The 14,858-nt window shown below is 40.1% G+C and overlaps 1 protein-coding gene across 6 annotated transcripts in view; it reads left to right on the forward strand.

Moving 5' to 3' along the window:
- The window catches only part of EMCN (endomucin), an 86,981-nt gene that overhangs the window by 16,035 nt on the left and 56,088 nt on the right, over positions 1 to 14,858 (forward strand). The window lies entirely within an intron of this gene.

The raw sequence follows: 14,858 nt of genomic DNA on the forward strand, positions 1-14,858 counted from the left end.
ATATACTTTAACTTGTCTTGGATTAGCTCATTTATTCCTTTTAAAACTTTATCATACAAATAAACAATAATTTCTGTAACTCTTTTTTTGCATATTGTCTCTTTCCTGATTATCCAATATATTTTAAAATGCTGTTTAATTTACTGCCTTTTTTGTTATTGTTTAGTTGTTGTTGTTTTGGGAGACAGGGTTTCTCTGTGTAGCCTTGACTGTCCTGGACTAGCTTTGTAGACCAGGCTGGCCTTGAACTCACAGCAATCCTCCTGCCTCTGCCTCTCCAAGTGCTGGGATTACAAGTGTGAACCACCATTCCTGGCTTTTGAAAGCTGGATTTCAATTATCCTTTGAAGCCTAGTGACAGCTGTTCCCCTGGATGAAGCAGTTTAGAGGTTTGTGGTTTAACCTGTTCTGCTGCTAGCTGTAATATATGAAATGAGAAATCAAGTCTATCTAAATTGTTGTAAGCCTTTTGCCTCTTTTTGTGCAAAATATTTCCTCTGCATTGGTATTTGAGACACTAAATGACTGTCAGACACCTGCTCAGTCCTTATTTTCTACTTGTTATCAGTCCTTAAAATCATACTGATCTTTGGGATCAAGTGCTGTTAGATCTCAAAGGAAGTGGACATAATCCATGCCAGAATAAGAGAAACAGGGTAGACAGGCTGCTTACCTTAAGTGGAGAAGCCATGATTTGGTGCATTACAACATTCACGCCTGCTTGGCAACCTAAACATGCTTTGTCAGGAACACCATTTCCATTGTGTGTGAAAGGGTACAGCCAATGTCACTAGATGCTCTAAATAGTCATAGAATTAACTAATATTGATCTATATTACTATGTGACTTTGGTTTCCTAAGATAGATCTAGTGTGGCTGAAGTTCTCATGTTATTATTATGTTCACTGATTTCTCTTTTAAAGTTGAGAGAAGCAAATTGAAGCTATCATAATTAAAGGTGTCTGTCAAAAATCCGAAGATCCCAATTTAGTTGCATGTGTCTATAATCCCAGCACTTGGGTGGCAAAGACAGGGAGAAAGTGAGCTTGAGTCTGGTGTGGTTATACAGCAAATTCAAGGTTAGCCTGAGCTGCACAATAAGATTCTATCTCAAAAAAATAAATAAATAAAAATACCTGTTTTATAGTGATAGCTGAAGAAATAGTGCAGTGGTAAAACACTTGCTCCATAGTGCATGCGGGTGCTCACACGCACTGCACGCACACACACACACACACACACACACACACGCATGCACACCATTCCAGTGACCCTTCATAGTATTTGTTTTTATGACTGCTTCTATTAAGACTGTATAGCCATTTTATATTGCGTGGCATAACATTGCATATTGTAAAGTGAATTGGCTCTTTATTAAATATTTTTACATATACATTTATATTATTATACATATGTACAATAAACTATCTACAGCAAGAAGAACCATGACACAATCAGGAATTATATAAATATTACATTCATAGCCAGGTGTGGTGGCGCACACCTTTAATCCCAGCACTCGGAAGGCAGAGGCAGGCAGATCGCTGTGAGTTCGAGGCCAGCCTGGTCTACAGAGTGAGTCCAGGACAGCCAAGGCTACACAGAGAAACCCTGTCTCGAAATAACAAAAACAAAACAAAACAAAAATAAATATCACATTCACAGTGTCTTGGCTACTTGTATTTGGAAGCCTTGAAGAAATCATCTTTCCTAAGTTAGTGCATCTACAATTCTGAATGTAAATCAATATCTATCATATCTCATCATTGTCAACTTAAAACATCTATCCCAATATATATTTTTAACATGAGCTGATAGTAAGAAAAAGAGTAGAGGAGTAATGGTGGATAAAGAAAAGCTGTAACAAAAGTCTGAGTGGGAGAGAAGCAGCTGGAATTTGTAACCCAACTTTCTAAGAACTCAAACTTTCGTAGCTGTTTGCAGTCAGATTTGGCTTTTTCTTCTTGCTAGCTCTATTTCCCTCACTAGAGCCTGTGGTGATACACAAGGGTTATGATGACACATTGATGATTAGTAAGCATCCCCTCTGGACATATCAAATGCATCTTATCACAACCTTTATCGCAAAAAGATTTGAAGAGTGAAGTCTTCAAACATTACAGTTTCAGTACAAAAAGAAAGGAAGGAAAGAAGGAAGAAAGGAAGGAAGAAACTGCCGTGAGCACATGAAATTCTCCATCAGGTAGGTCTAGATTTTAACATAACCACAAATCCAAACTTACACTGTATCCCACACTATTAGCATCATAGAAGAGCTGGGGTTTCCTTACAAATAGTAATATATATGAACTCATTGTTCAAAATAAACATAAATCCAGAGAGTTCCTTTTGGTATTTCACACGTTCATTGTAAACTCAATGCAATTCTTTATTCCTCAGTTTATAGCACCTGCTCACTCTACTTTAAAGGACAGATAAACTTAACATTACACATATTCAGTCCAAGTCAAACAAAACAAACTTACATCTAGCATTTATTAAACATTAAGGTCCTAATGGCAGATACTCCACTAGTATCAAAGATACACAGATGTCTCTTAATGCCATTGTCTGAAAATTGATAAGTCTCACATTTTTTCACAATAACTCTGAACTCCTAAAATATTTAATTATATCAAACATATTCTAGAGGTCTGAATTAATGATTTTTGATAATAAAGTGAGATTATATCTCTTGATTTTTCTCCTATGGATGTCTCTGTTAATATGTCAGCAAAGTAAATTTAACTGTTATGAAGTGAATTTGTCTTCAAAATAACAAAACCGATGTATAAATATTTCCCGTGATATATTTCTGGCCTTCAGACTTGGAAAGCATTATAAAAACACTGCTGTATTAATGATATTATACTCTTGAAGGCTGTATTAATTGATGTTATTCTCTTGAAGGCTTCTCTACCCTGACTAGTTGTCAAATAATTGATACAAAGGGCTCATAATTTATTTTATAAGCTTAAAGCACAGGAGCTGGGCAGGTATCAACCCTCTAAGCTATTTTGCTATCTGCTAGCCACACAACCCAAGCTACTTGCCAACAAGTAATCACGTCTGGGTTGGAACTGCTCCATCCCTCTGGCCTCATGTCTCTCTGGTTTCCTCTCCTCCTGCTGCATCTCCTGATCCCCCAGCTTTACTCCAGCCTCATGGTCTGTCTCAGACTCCAAGCCCAGGAATCTAAACCCAGCTACCTCTCTTCTTCCCAGCCCCAGCTGTCAGCAACTTTATTAGCCAATCAGGGATAATTGGAGAGTGAAGTCACACAGCATCACTTGGGTGTAAGTAAGAATGTGCTTGTCTGGGGTGTAACCAGATCTTGGGAGGGCCAATAATTAACAATTCAATACATTAGCAGCACCAGACCAACCCCCAATACTTTCCTCAATGCTAGTGCTCCTCAGAATGAAGTGACCCTTGCTGTACTGAAGTGCTGGTCCCACAGCCTAGAGTCCATTTCATCTGATGATTCTCTCATCTATGTAACACAATTTATAGCCAGCAGCACAGAGAAAAGCCACAGAAACAATGTCCACTTAGCCTCTGCTTTACAAGCACATAAGTGTGTCACAGAAAACACAGGGTTCTGGATTTTGTGGGTGATATTTAACTGAATTTAAAAACAGATTTTAGATAACCTCAGCATTGCCTATGTCTCTTCATTATTTCATAAAAGACAATGATGAGACTGAAAATGTACTCTGAGCCCTCGGGACAGGTCAGAAAGTGTCACACGGGATAGGAAGTGCCCTCACACTTCTTTATTTCCAGCTTCCTGCACCCATCACATCTGTACAGCTCTTAGTTCTTTAGGGCGTGTCTGCTAACTTGGCCTTAGCAGAAACCAAAATGTGTTTCTCCTTTTCTTCATCATAACAGATAAAACCACTTCACTGAAGTCCTGTTGTGTATTTGCAGACATCAGTGAAGTCAAGAGATTCCCACCAGAGAGGGGCAGAGTGAAAGGCACATTTTAGATATCTCTGCTACTGTGGCGTTGAGATGTAATGTTCCGTCTCAACCCTGGATATTTCTTTTCTCCTACATCCTCAGGGATAAAAAGTAACTTCCGGTTTTCAGTGAACTCTGTTCTCTCGTTCTTTCTTTTACATCTGGCCCCAGGACTCATTTTAAGTGTGTAAGATCATCTTTTATATGGGTGAATCTGATCATGTGTTCCTCAATAAATACCACTTCCATCCCAGGCTTTTCCTTGGAATTCAGAGAGAAATTGGAGCAGTTTGATTTTCTAGTAAAAATGTAAGGCAATGTCATATAATGAGTTCCTATTGATAAGTAGCGAGGTGTGTTTGAGTCAATTAGAAAGAACAGTATGGAGTTCTTTTCTTGTTTTGTGAATGTCGTGGAAGCCAGTCCCATATCTCAGCAGATTATCAGGATGTGTGCTCCACAGCCTGGAGCTGAGAGCTTATCCTAGAAATATTTCAGTCACCTACTGCTAAGTTAAAAACAAAATAAAAAAAAATCTGTGGTAATGACTGACACATCTGTCCCACAACATGCAGAGTTATTTTTAAATGTGTGGCATGTAATTAGCCCGCACGTGACCTTGCTGCCATCTTAAGGGAACACTTCTAAATATTTTAAAAAATAATATAGCATTAAAAAGATAATCTCTAAAAGCAGACAGCAGAAAAAACACAATTTTGTCTCTGTTCTCAGATTAGTCCCTGATGTTCTCCGACTGAGCATGAGCTTTGGGGCCAGTTTTCTCTCTGGTCCCTGGGGACATTATGTAAGAATACAGAGAGAGAGAGGAAAGGCGGGATGCTATGCTCACACTCAGAACTGGCCTATACTGTAGTCAAAGGGCTGTGACTCCCTGGGCACGCATAGTTGCTTATTTATTTTTAACTATATAGTATGAGTCACGAGTGCTTACAGTGATGCTCTACTTAAAGGGAATGACTGAGAAAAGATATACTTTCTGACTCACTGTTATGATGTTATTTAAAGCCTAGAGTAGTTAGATCAATGTCGCCACTGAAGACATACTGTCTGAAGATCCACAGCAACAACTTTGGGAGAAGAAACATCCCATTTACATACAAAATACCTGAGACCTCTAGTGACGTCATATTATACCCCTGAGTGAAGAAAGAGAAATGAAACACTACAAATTATTTAACAATCTTAATTATGATCATATTAATGGGGCTCATTGATTAATAAAAACAGAACATTGTATTAACATACAGACAGTATGTAGTGTGCAATTGACCCACAGGTCCTCGGTTGGAACTCTGCGTCACAATCGTCATGTGCTTACATTGGGACAACCTTCTGTAAGGTTCTGACAGAAATATGACACACAGTATCTCTCTCATTCACCATTTGAGGCCACCTTTCAAGTTTACTTCCTTCTACTCTGAATTCTTTCTTTCTAATTAGTTTAACCACAGTTTCTGGGAACAAATATTAACAGTATAGTAGTAAAAAGGAACAATAAAAATAACATAAAATTCACTCAAGTGGTCACCAAAGAAAAAGCATGATTACATGAATCCATTTATAATTTATGAAAGAAGGTAAGCTTTTAAAAAAGAGATTTATTGACTTGAACCTGCTGATGGAGATGAAGATCTGGTTTAACCACGAATATTACTAAGTAGTACAAATTTACCTGTCCCTGTTGTAAAACTCTAAAATTCCCTTTGTGTCATTGTTGTTTCTAATAGGAATAGACCCATAAACAAGCTTGTTAACTTTCTCATTTATCTTTTCTATGTTCTAATCTTGAACGTACATAAATAGTCTATGATGTTCCTTTCCATAGGACTGAAAACTGACATTGTATAAATCTGCTTCCCATCGCTATAATGAAATTGCAAAGGCAACAAACTTTATAAAGAGAAAAGGGTTTCACTTCATTTTCAATGTTCAATGGCATGGAAAGGGCATCTACTTGAGTTTTGGATGTATATCTTGGTGATTGTAAAACAGCATCCAGTAGAGTGTGTTTACATCTGAGACCACCATCAGAGAGACAAAGGGTATTTATAGCAGACTCACACAAGCCTTTGTAGAATCCTAGGAACCACCTTCCTTCCAAGTGCACATGTCCAATGGCTTAAAGACCTTCCCCTAGGACCACTATTTCCCAGTAGCACCATCCAGAAAACACACCTTTAACACTTGACCCTTCTGAGGCTCCTCAGCATCAAACCCAGGAGACATTTAAAATATTAAGCAACTTGCATAAGACTATATACCTAGTGAGTGATAGAACCTGCACTCAAGAGTTAGCAAGAGGCCCAGAGTCACTCCTACTGATAGGTATGTCTCGCGCTTCCTTTTATTTCTAATAAATAATTTTAATTTATTACCTTCAGTTCATAAAGAACACTGTATATGAACACTCTGTGTGTGTGTGTGTGCGTGTGTGCGTGTGCATGTGCGTGTGTGTGTGTGTGTGTGTGTGTGTGTGTGTGTGTGTAATGGACTAAGAAATTCACTCCTAGCTCTCTCATTACCTGAAACCTTTGTGTTATGATTATAACTATACCCACTGAATAGGAAGAATAATAAAGCAGTACTGACTACTTAGCATTTTTTCATCTCTTATGCTCTCATTGGTTTTTTGTTTTTGTTTGTTTGTTTGTTTTGTTTTCTGTTTTGTTTTCTTTTTAGTTCTCATGGTCTGGTTTACATGTCTCTGTGAAGTCCCCTTTAGGGTGAACTCAGTTTGAAGACGCTTGTGCTTCCTGTACCTGGATGTTGACATCTTTCCTCAGATTGCCAAATTTTCAGGCATTATTTCTATAACTTGTTTCTCACTCTTTTTCCTCTTTCTTCTCCTTCTTAAATTAATATTGCATACAAGTGTGTTTCTTGAAGGTTTATAACACTGGAATGACTGCTTTTTCCATGTGCGTCTTTTTGTTCCCCACATACGATGGTATGAGGTGCGTCCTCAAGCTCTCTGCTCACTTCTTCTGTTTGTCGTGGCTGCTGAACTTCCTGCTGCATCTTTCAGTCCAGTCCCGGTGCTAGTCACCTCTATAATTTCACCTTCTTGTTATTGTTCTATTTCCCTGTCAAACTTTATTTTGCTCATGCATTGTTAATAAACATAGCTTTGGCCATGACCTCACTTCCCCCATGGGGCCTTAGGGTGAGTTTTGGAATCACAGGAAACACTAATAAATTCCTGTCTATAGTGAATCCGGTTCCTCAGAGAAGCAATAATGTCTAAGACAATGTAGTGCTATTGTAGAAGCAGATGCATCAATGATGAAACACAGTATAAACCCAGAATGAATACAGATGCTGCGGTGTTCAGCAAAAGCACTGAGCACACACATCTAGAAAGGAGCTACTTCCTCAATAAATGTTATTGGGGAGCAAGATAACCACAAGTCAAAGAATTAAACTGGACCCCTGGTCATACACCATAGGCAAAAATCAACCTCAAATAAAGACTTATATAAAGACCCCAAACTGTAACAGTGAGAGGAAAACATGCAGAGAAAGGGATGGGACACAGTAGAGGTAAGTAGACACTGAAAATGCTTGAGCAAAATAAAAAGTAAAGGAGTGAGATCACATCAAAATAAAAGCATCTGGACAATACAGGAAGCAACATAATGAGGAGATCACTGATGTGTGAAGAAGTCACTGCGCAGTACACATCTGACAAGGGCTAATCTCCAAAAACTTGAGGAACTCAAGCAACTATAGGGAGGGAAAGACCCTGATTTAAGATGGGGAAGAGAATGCTTGTACAGTATTGGTAGGAGTTCAAGGTAGCTGGTATAGACAACAGTATAGAAGTTACTCAAAACACATACCAAAAAAACAAACAAATTAAAATTGAGCAGTTGGGCTGGGAAATGGCTCTTGCAGAGGACCAGGTTGAATTCGCAGCACCCACATGGAAGCTCATGACCATCTGCAATTCTAATTTCAGGGGATCTAATGCCCTTTTCTGACATTTATGGGCACCAGGCATGCACATGTACACATATACACATGTAGGCAAAACATCTACACATAACATAAAATAAATAGCTCCACTTAAACTGAAATGGTACACATATACACATGTAGCCAAAATATTGACATGTGACCTAAAATACACATACCATAAAATAAATAGCGCTATGTAAACTGAAATGGAGCTATCGCAGTGCAGTGATGCCACTAACAGGGTATATGAAGACAAAAATCAGTAGGTCAAAGAGGCACTTGTAGCACACATCTATTCCAGAACTATTCACAATAATTAGGTCAACGAATCAGCCTAAATGTCCACTAACAGAGAGCGGAATACAGCCCTGTGAGTAGCAAACACATGGGAGTACTATTTAATTTGTAAAATCGAAGACATTGCATCATCCTATGCCTGAGGCTGGAGATCAGTTTTGCTCGGTAAAGCTGTCTAGACTTCTTAAGATGCAGACCGCATCCTTCCTCTAACATGCACAATAGTCCTACTTAAAGAAGCACGGTGCATATAGAAGCTGGTAGACGGAGGAAACGTGACTGTGACAGCTGAAAAGGACAGGGTCACAATTAAACTAGAGAATATAACTGAGATTTTTGAGAGATGCATATTGGAAAAGATGTATTAATTATATACTTTTGCATCACTGCGAGTAAAATTCAACAACAAAACATAAGAATTTGAGGTGGTTGTTATGTTCTTTAGCCTCATTTATTTATTCCATATTCTGCTTAGGAATTGTAACATTAGTTTTGTACCCCATAAATATCCCCCAACTGTAATTTGTCTCTGTATAATTAGAGCAAGAAAAGGTTATCTCTCATTTTTCAGAAAATGGGTTTTTAAAAACCTTCCTTTTTCAATTTCACCCTTTTACTGAAAAGAGCATTTGAATTCAGCTAGGACACAGAGAGAATAGAAATAAGAGCAGGTGGTTCACAAGATACCTCTACTCGGCCATATACCATGCCCTAGTTTCCAACGTGTGCCATTTCATGTGTGAAAGTCACTTTTACAGACTACGGTTATCTGTAAGTCAGAAGTCTCTCGGGACATGCTGTGTTTCTGGAGGAACTTTTGGGAAAGCTGACCGACCCAAACTCAGTGAGAGTTAAGCTGAAGGTGTGAATTGCTCGGAAAAAACAGGCATAGCACCTGGCCAACCACCGCCTCTGGTTGGCATGTCCCAGGGAGGCGAAAGGCAGGAGCTCCCACAGGACAGGCAGACAACCGGACCGAAGGCCTGATCCCTGAGACGACCTGAGGGCCCTCCCTAAGACATTTGATAGAATGTAGCAGATGCTGAGGCTCAGCACCTTGTTACAAAACAGATGTCAACACAGCTTGCAAGAGCCAGCTTCTCTCAGAACTCGGAATCATTTGGGTGAAAGGATCCTGCCTAGTACAGCTGCCTGAAAAGCCAAGAGGACACAAGAGTTTTTCTTGTCCCTCTCAGTCTTAGCCCTATGAATACTAAACATAACTATTGCCAATGTGTGCCTAAGGGCTGGATACTCATCAATCAAACTCGGCATATGGTATAAAAAGTCTTGCAATAAATCTCCAAGTCTAAACATATCTCATTACTAAACATGATCTTCAAAGAATCACATTTGCAAAAGGAAAATCACTGGCATCGCCCCATAGTATTGAATGGGCTGGGTGCATGGAGAGAACTGGCCCTGTAACAGCTCTGGCCCCCCAAACTTCTCCACTTGTCAGCCAGAGGGCCTCGGACCCTAAGGTCCATTTGCAGATCATGTTTTGTGTTTAACAAACTCACCAACGCAGCGCTGAGTCCTGATGTCCCCAGAGGGGCCAGGTGGCTGAGACACCTGGCAGTGCCTGCAGCCTGCCAGGCTTGGCACTCCTTCCCCACCGCACAGATGGCTGGAGACCCGAGGAGATGGCTCTTTCAGGTGCAGAATTTCTCCACTTATCTGAGTATTTTCTTGAGAGGGATGAAATTTTCCTGTTAGTTATCTTCCCACCCAACTCACAGCACATAAGAAATCAAAGCCCTCGTATAACCTCTGGTCTTTCAGGAGTATTTTTAGCTTTAATTGAGAATGAAATGTAAATCAAAAGCATGTTTTTCAAGTTTTCAATAGCTTTGAAGTTTCGTTTTAAAATGGGATTTTTCCTGTCTTTATTTCCTAAAGATTTAAGGTTGTCAAACGCAATCAAGGGCCTCCTCCCCGGTCCCTCGATGGCTTCAACTTTATGTATCACTTTTGATTTTCTCTTCAATTTGCATATGAAATACACATTACCATGTTATGCTTAATAATCCAACTCCCTCAAAAATCTCCCCCTTAAGAAGTTATTGGTTATTGTAAGTATACTGTGTCACCTATATTGTGTACAACTATCTCTGCACAATAATAATTACACAGCATTAATTTATGTGGCAGAACTCTGGGCATCTCTAAATGCAAGTCACATATTTTTGTTTTGCTTAGCATTTGTTGAAATAAATGCATAATAAATGTTTATCAAGTTAAATGGTTCTTACACTAGTAAATATCTTATTAATTTCTTATGAGAAATACAATTTAAAAACAATGTAAAGATGCTTTCGGCCGCATAATTGTACATTAAGGGTTTTTTAATATAAAATTACTTGCATCTAATATAGTTGGCAGTGAATCAGTAATGTGTCTTGTGTCAAAAGACAAGAGCAACTATTACTTTAAATGGGCTATAGTGAAACTGATAAACTGTAATTTTACACCTCAGAAAAGTTCATCTTCCTTCTAGAATTTAAACCTTTGCTTATAGAAAAAGAGAGGGAAGTGAATACTTTTCCAGAGACATTTGAGAGAATGAGAGAACTATATACATTTAAACATCACAGTAGAACTGGGAGCAAAGACAAAGATCCTCTTATTGTATGACAGACTTTTCCTGGAGAGACACCACACACACACACACACACAGAGTCTCACATACACACAGTCACACATACACACTCACAATACACTCACACACAATATACACATACGAACCACACACACACAGTCACACCACACACAGTCTCACATACACACAGTCATAAACACACACACATACACTCATATACACAACAAACACAATCACATCACACACACACACACACACACACACACACACACACACACACACACCTATACATCTCAGAAAGGGAACCTATCACAGAACAAAATCCAACTAATGTGACTTTTTACTGAGTTTCTAAGAAATACTGATGAGGGCTCACTTATAAGAACAAGGATTATGGGGGGGGGTGCACCTACCATGGTGATGACTTGGACACCTGACTTGGAGGGCTCTGCAGAAGTTGCAGCAGCTCTAAGGTTAGAGACTGCCCCCCACCCCCCCTCTGCAGCTGGGCTGTTCATAGCATCACTCCTATAAAACCGGGGAGGCGTCTTCAGGAACCTTCAGGACTGCACTTTCTCAGCCTTGTGGCTTTTTATTTGTTTGTTTGTTTGTTTGTTTGTCTCAAGCCTTCATTCATGGAGAGAATGTTTCAACTCAGAAGAATTGGTTATACCAAAACTTAATATCATACAATAACGATTGTGGAAATGCTAACAAGCTGGATTTTCTACCAGTTAGGATTAACTAATCTTCTTTGTTTTGTTTTGTTTACTTGTTTGCTTTTTCATGATAGGGTTTCTCTGTGTAGCCTTTGCTGTCCTGGACTCACTTTGTAGACCACACTGGCCTCGAACTCACAGAGATCCACTGGGATTACAAGCATGTGCCACAGTGCCTGGCTAACAAATTCACTCTCTAAGAAAGAAAATTTAATGCTGTGCTACCTTAGGATACAAAAATAATTCCATCCTGAATTTTGTGCAAGCACTCACTTAAGATGCTTCTTGCACATTCGGGTTTTTTTCTTTTTAATTTGACAAATATTCTACAAAAGGCTTTTTTTTTTAAAGCAAAATGTGCTTCATTTATTCAACAGAGTAATGGTTATGATGAAATAGATCCATACATTCCCAAATAAATAATGTCCCCAAGAATATGGGTAAAATGAAGAATTCAGGCAGCTGGCTATCTATGTACATCTGAAAGGCATCAGAGCAATACTGCTGCCTCACACACTCCAGGGAAAGTGGAAAGAACCAGAGAACTTACTGTGGTACCTGGTGCCTGGGCTGCAGTGGGGCTGGCTCAAGGGGACTTTCCTCACTAACATTGGGTTTCTCTTTTTAAAAGAGCAGTTTTGAAAGGAATTAACTTTTCTGGGTAACCCCTTCTCAATAAAGAAACAAACAAATCCTTTTCTTTTCCACCACCAGCGTTTGTAGAACACAAGCCGATGACCCACAGTGGTCCTACACGCTCCTATTATGATCCCTGCCAGACCAGCAGGTGCTTGAGGTTGATGCCATGAAGGATCTAGCAGAGTCCTTTGCTGTATCAGATCATGGTTTTCATACGCATAGTCATTCTGTTTACTGGGTAAGGAATGGAGGGGAGGGAATAAATCCCTCTGGAGATGGTGGTGGTGCTTGGAAATTGAAATTGCTTTTATTTAGGAAGTCTACATACAAGGCCCATGCTTGCTATGTACTAGTTAATCTAATAGTCTAAATTGTAATGTGTACTTATTTGTCTTTGAGTAATTTATCCACTTCAGATTAAACTTAGAAATTAGTGTTAGATGATAAGATGAAAGGCCAAAAGATGGATAGCTACAAAAAATAATAAGAATAAAGGCAGAGAGAGGATTAACCACGCCGATAAGTTCCAGCTTCCAGCTGAAGACTGGGAGTGGAAAAGCCAAACAAAAGGTGCGATATCTACTTCTAGAGAGAAAAAAAGCTTCTCACTTGATTTCCATAAAGCCTGCAAAAACGCAGCTCTCTTTTCTGTGTGTGCTAAACACATCTCCCTGTGCTCAATGCATCAAGCAGCTTTCATTTACTGTGTCCATAAACAAAGTCAGTGCTAGGTGCTAACCCTTCCCAGCACCTCGGGGCTATAAAGTGAACAGCAAATGCCTCTACCTCAGGACACGAGAGACTCTGCACTCCCCTGATGCGGCAGATATTACTTTGGCTCAGGCTCAAAGAAAGTTTCAAATACAAGTAAACTTGAGATTTCATACTAATATACACTTACTGTTAGGACATAGCTAGTTCAGGATCTGAACCTAAGTCCTCATTGCTTTAAATCCACCTGCTTCTCTATGCACTGCGAAAATCAAGGTGGATGGAGAGTCGTGCTTTCCTCGGGTGGCTGATTTCTCTTCACCCCCTGAAGACATTTGTTCACGGCATTTATGCCATGTGCCCACAGTCTCACTTCTGTGGTGAGGCTGTGATTCTGCAGTTGTTCTGAGTGAAGAACAATTGAACAATTCCATTCTGGTAGAAGATACACACACACACACACACACACACACACACACACAGGGGCAGAGAGAGAGAGAGAGAGAGAGAGAGAGAGAGAGAGAGAGAGAGAGAGAGAGAGAGAGAGAGAGAGAGCAGCTACCTATAAAATATATCGCCAAGCCTTATATACATGCTAATAAATAAATTAGGAACTAATCTCTTCATAGCCTCTTAAGAGCTGAGCCACATACATTTCACTTTGGCAGCATGATAATATCACAGTGACTTCTTTTTTTCTACCTCTTATAGACTGGTACCCTCATATGCATTAAAGGGAAAAATTAAGACTTATCATGTGTCTGGATGAGTGACTGTGTGTGGGGGGGGGTAAAATTCATCACTGCATTTCCATAATTTCAGCTGCCTGAGCATAAGTACATTGAGATAACTAATCAATTTGAATATATGCCTTTATGGTGACCCTATGACTTAAGCCATTCCAATTGTTTGGTTTCCTTACAGTTTACTGTCTTTATTGGTAAGAACTCACTCTCCCTCTTACATTTGCATACATACATGACAAAGTGTATGTTTAAAAAGATAAAACATAAAGCAGAAACTGTAACAAATATGGACCATATGTGTGTAAAATATACAATAAATTGTTGGACCCCGCTGCCAAGGTTGAAGTCTAGCATTACTGAAAAGCCCCTGGGCTCCACGGTGGACTCCCTTCCTCAGCTGGGTGCTCTCCTCGAAACCCCAGATCCTCTGAGGAGTGTCATGTAGCCCTCAAGGAGATTACAGGCCCAACCCTTTCTGATAAGAAACCCATTCACTGTGCACCTGGGGATTCCTGGAAATACCCTGCCTATGCTAATGAGATGTCTTGGTGCCTTAGCTTTCAGCCAATGACCTTTTCCCATACCTGGAGTTCTTCCCCCACTCCCTACTACCCACAGGATAGTGCAGTGCTGGGTTCCCTTTCGAATGATAGGCTGGTGCTGCTGCACGTTGATGAAGTATCCCTGGCACTCCCAGCCCAAGCAAAACCTCTCCCACCGCCCAAGGTTTATAATGTCCCCTGGTTCACAAAATAAACTCTCACTCACTCCATTCCTCCACCATGATCATTTACTCTGGGGAAAGAAGGGCTCCCTTCCCCCCGACCCCCCCAAAATAATTCACTGGTGGACCCCCAGGCTTGACTGACATTCAAGCATCCATGCATTACTGGCCTCTGGCGTCTGCCATTCACTGGTGTCAGCATAGATCCCTGCTGCCATCTTTCTTGTGCTCTTCCTCCCACCACAGAGCCGGTCCGTGGAGGCGAGCAGCTGGCTGTTCTTGCTGGCTTGGGTTTTTGAGCCCTAAGCTCTCCACCTGTCCTGGTGGGTACAGCTATTGTGGAGAAAGTTTTTCTCTCATATCTCTGGCTGAACCGGAGATCTCGGTTCTGTGTTCTACCCTTCTCGGCCTAGAGGCCAGCGTTCCTGGGAGATGTGGAACCTTTGACTGTGACCCATCATTTCCTGCCTGGAAAT

This window comes from Acomys minous (assembly GCF_964271855.1).
Source record: "Acomys minous genome assembly, chromosome: 14".
Lineage (NCBI taxonomy): Eukaryota > Metazoa > Chordata > Mammalia > Rodentia > Muridae > Acomys > Acomys minous.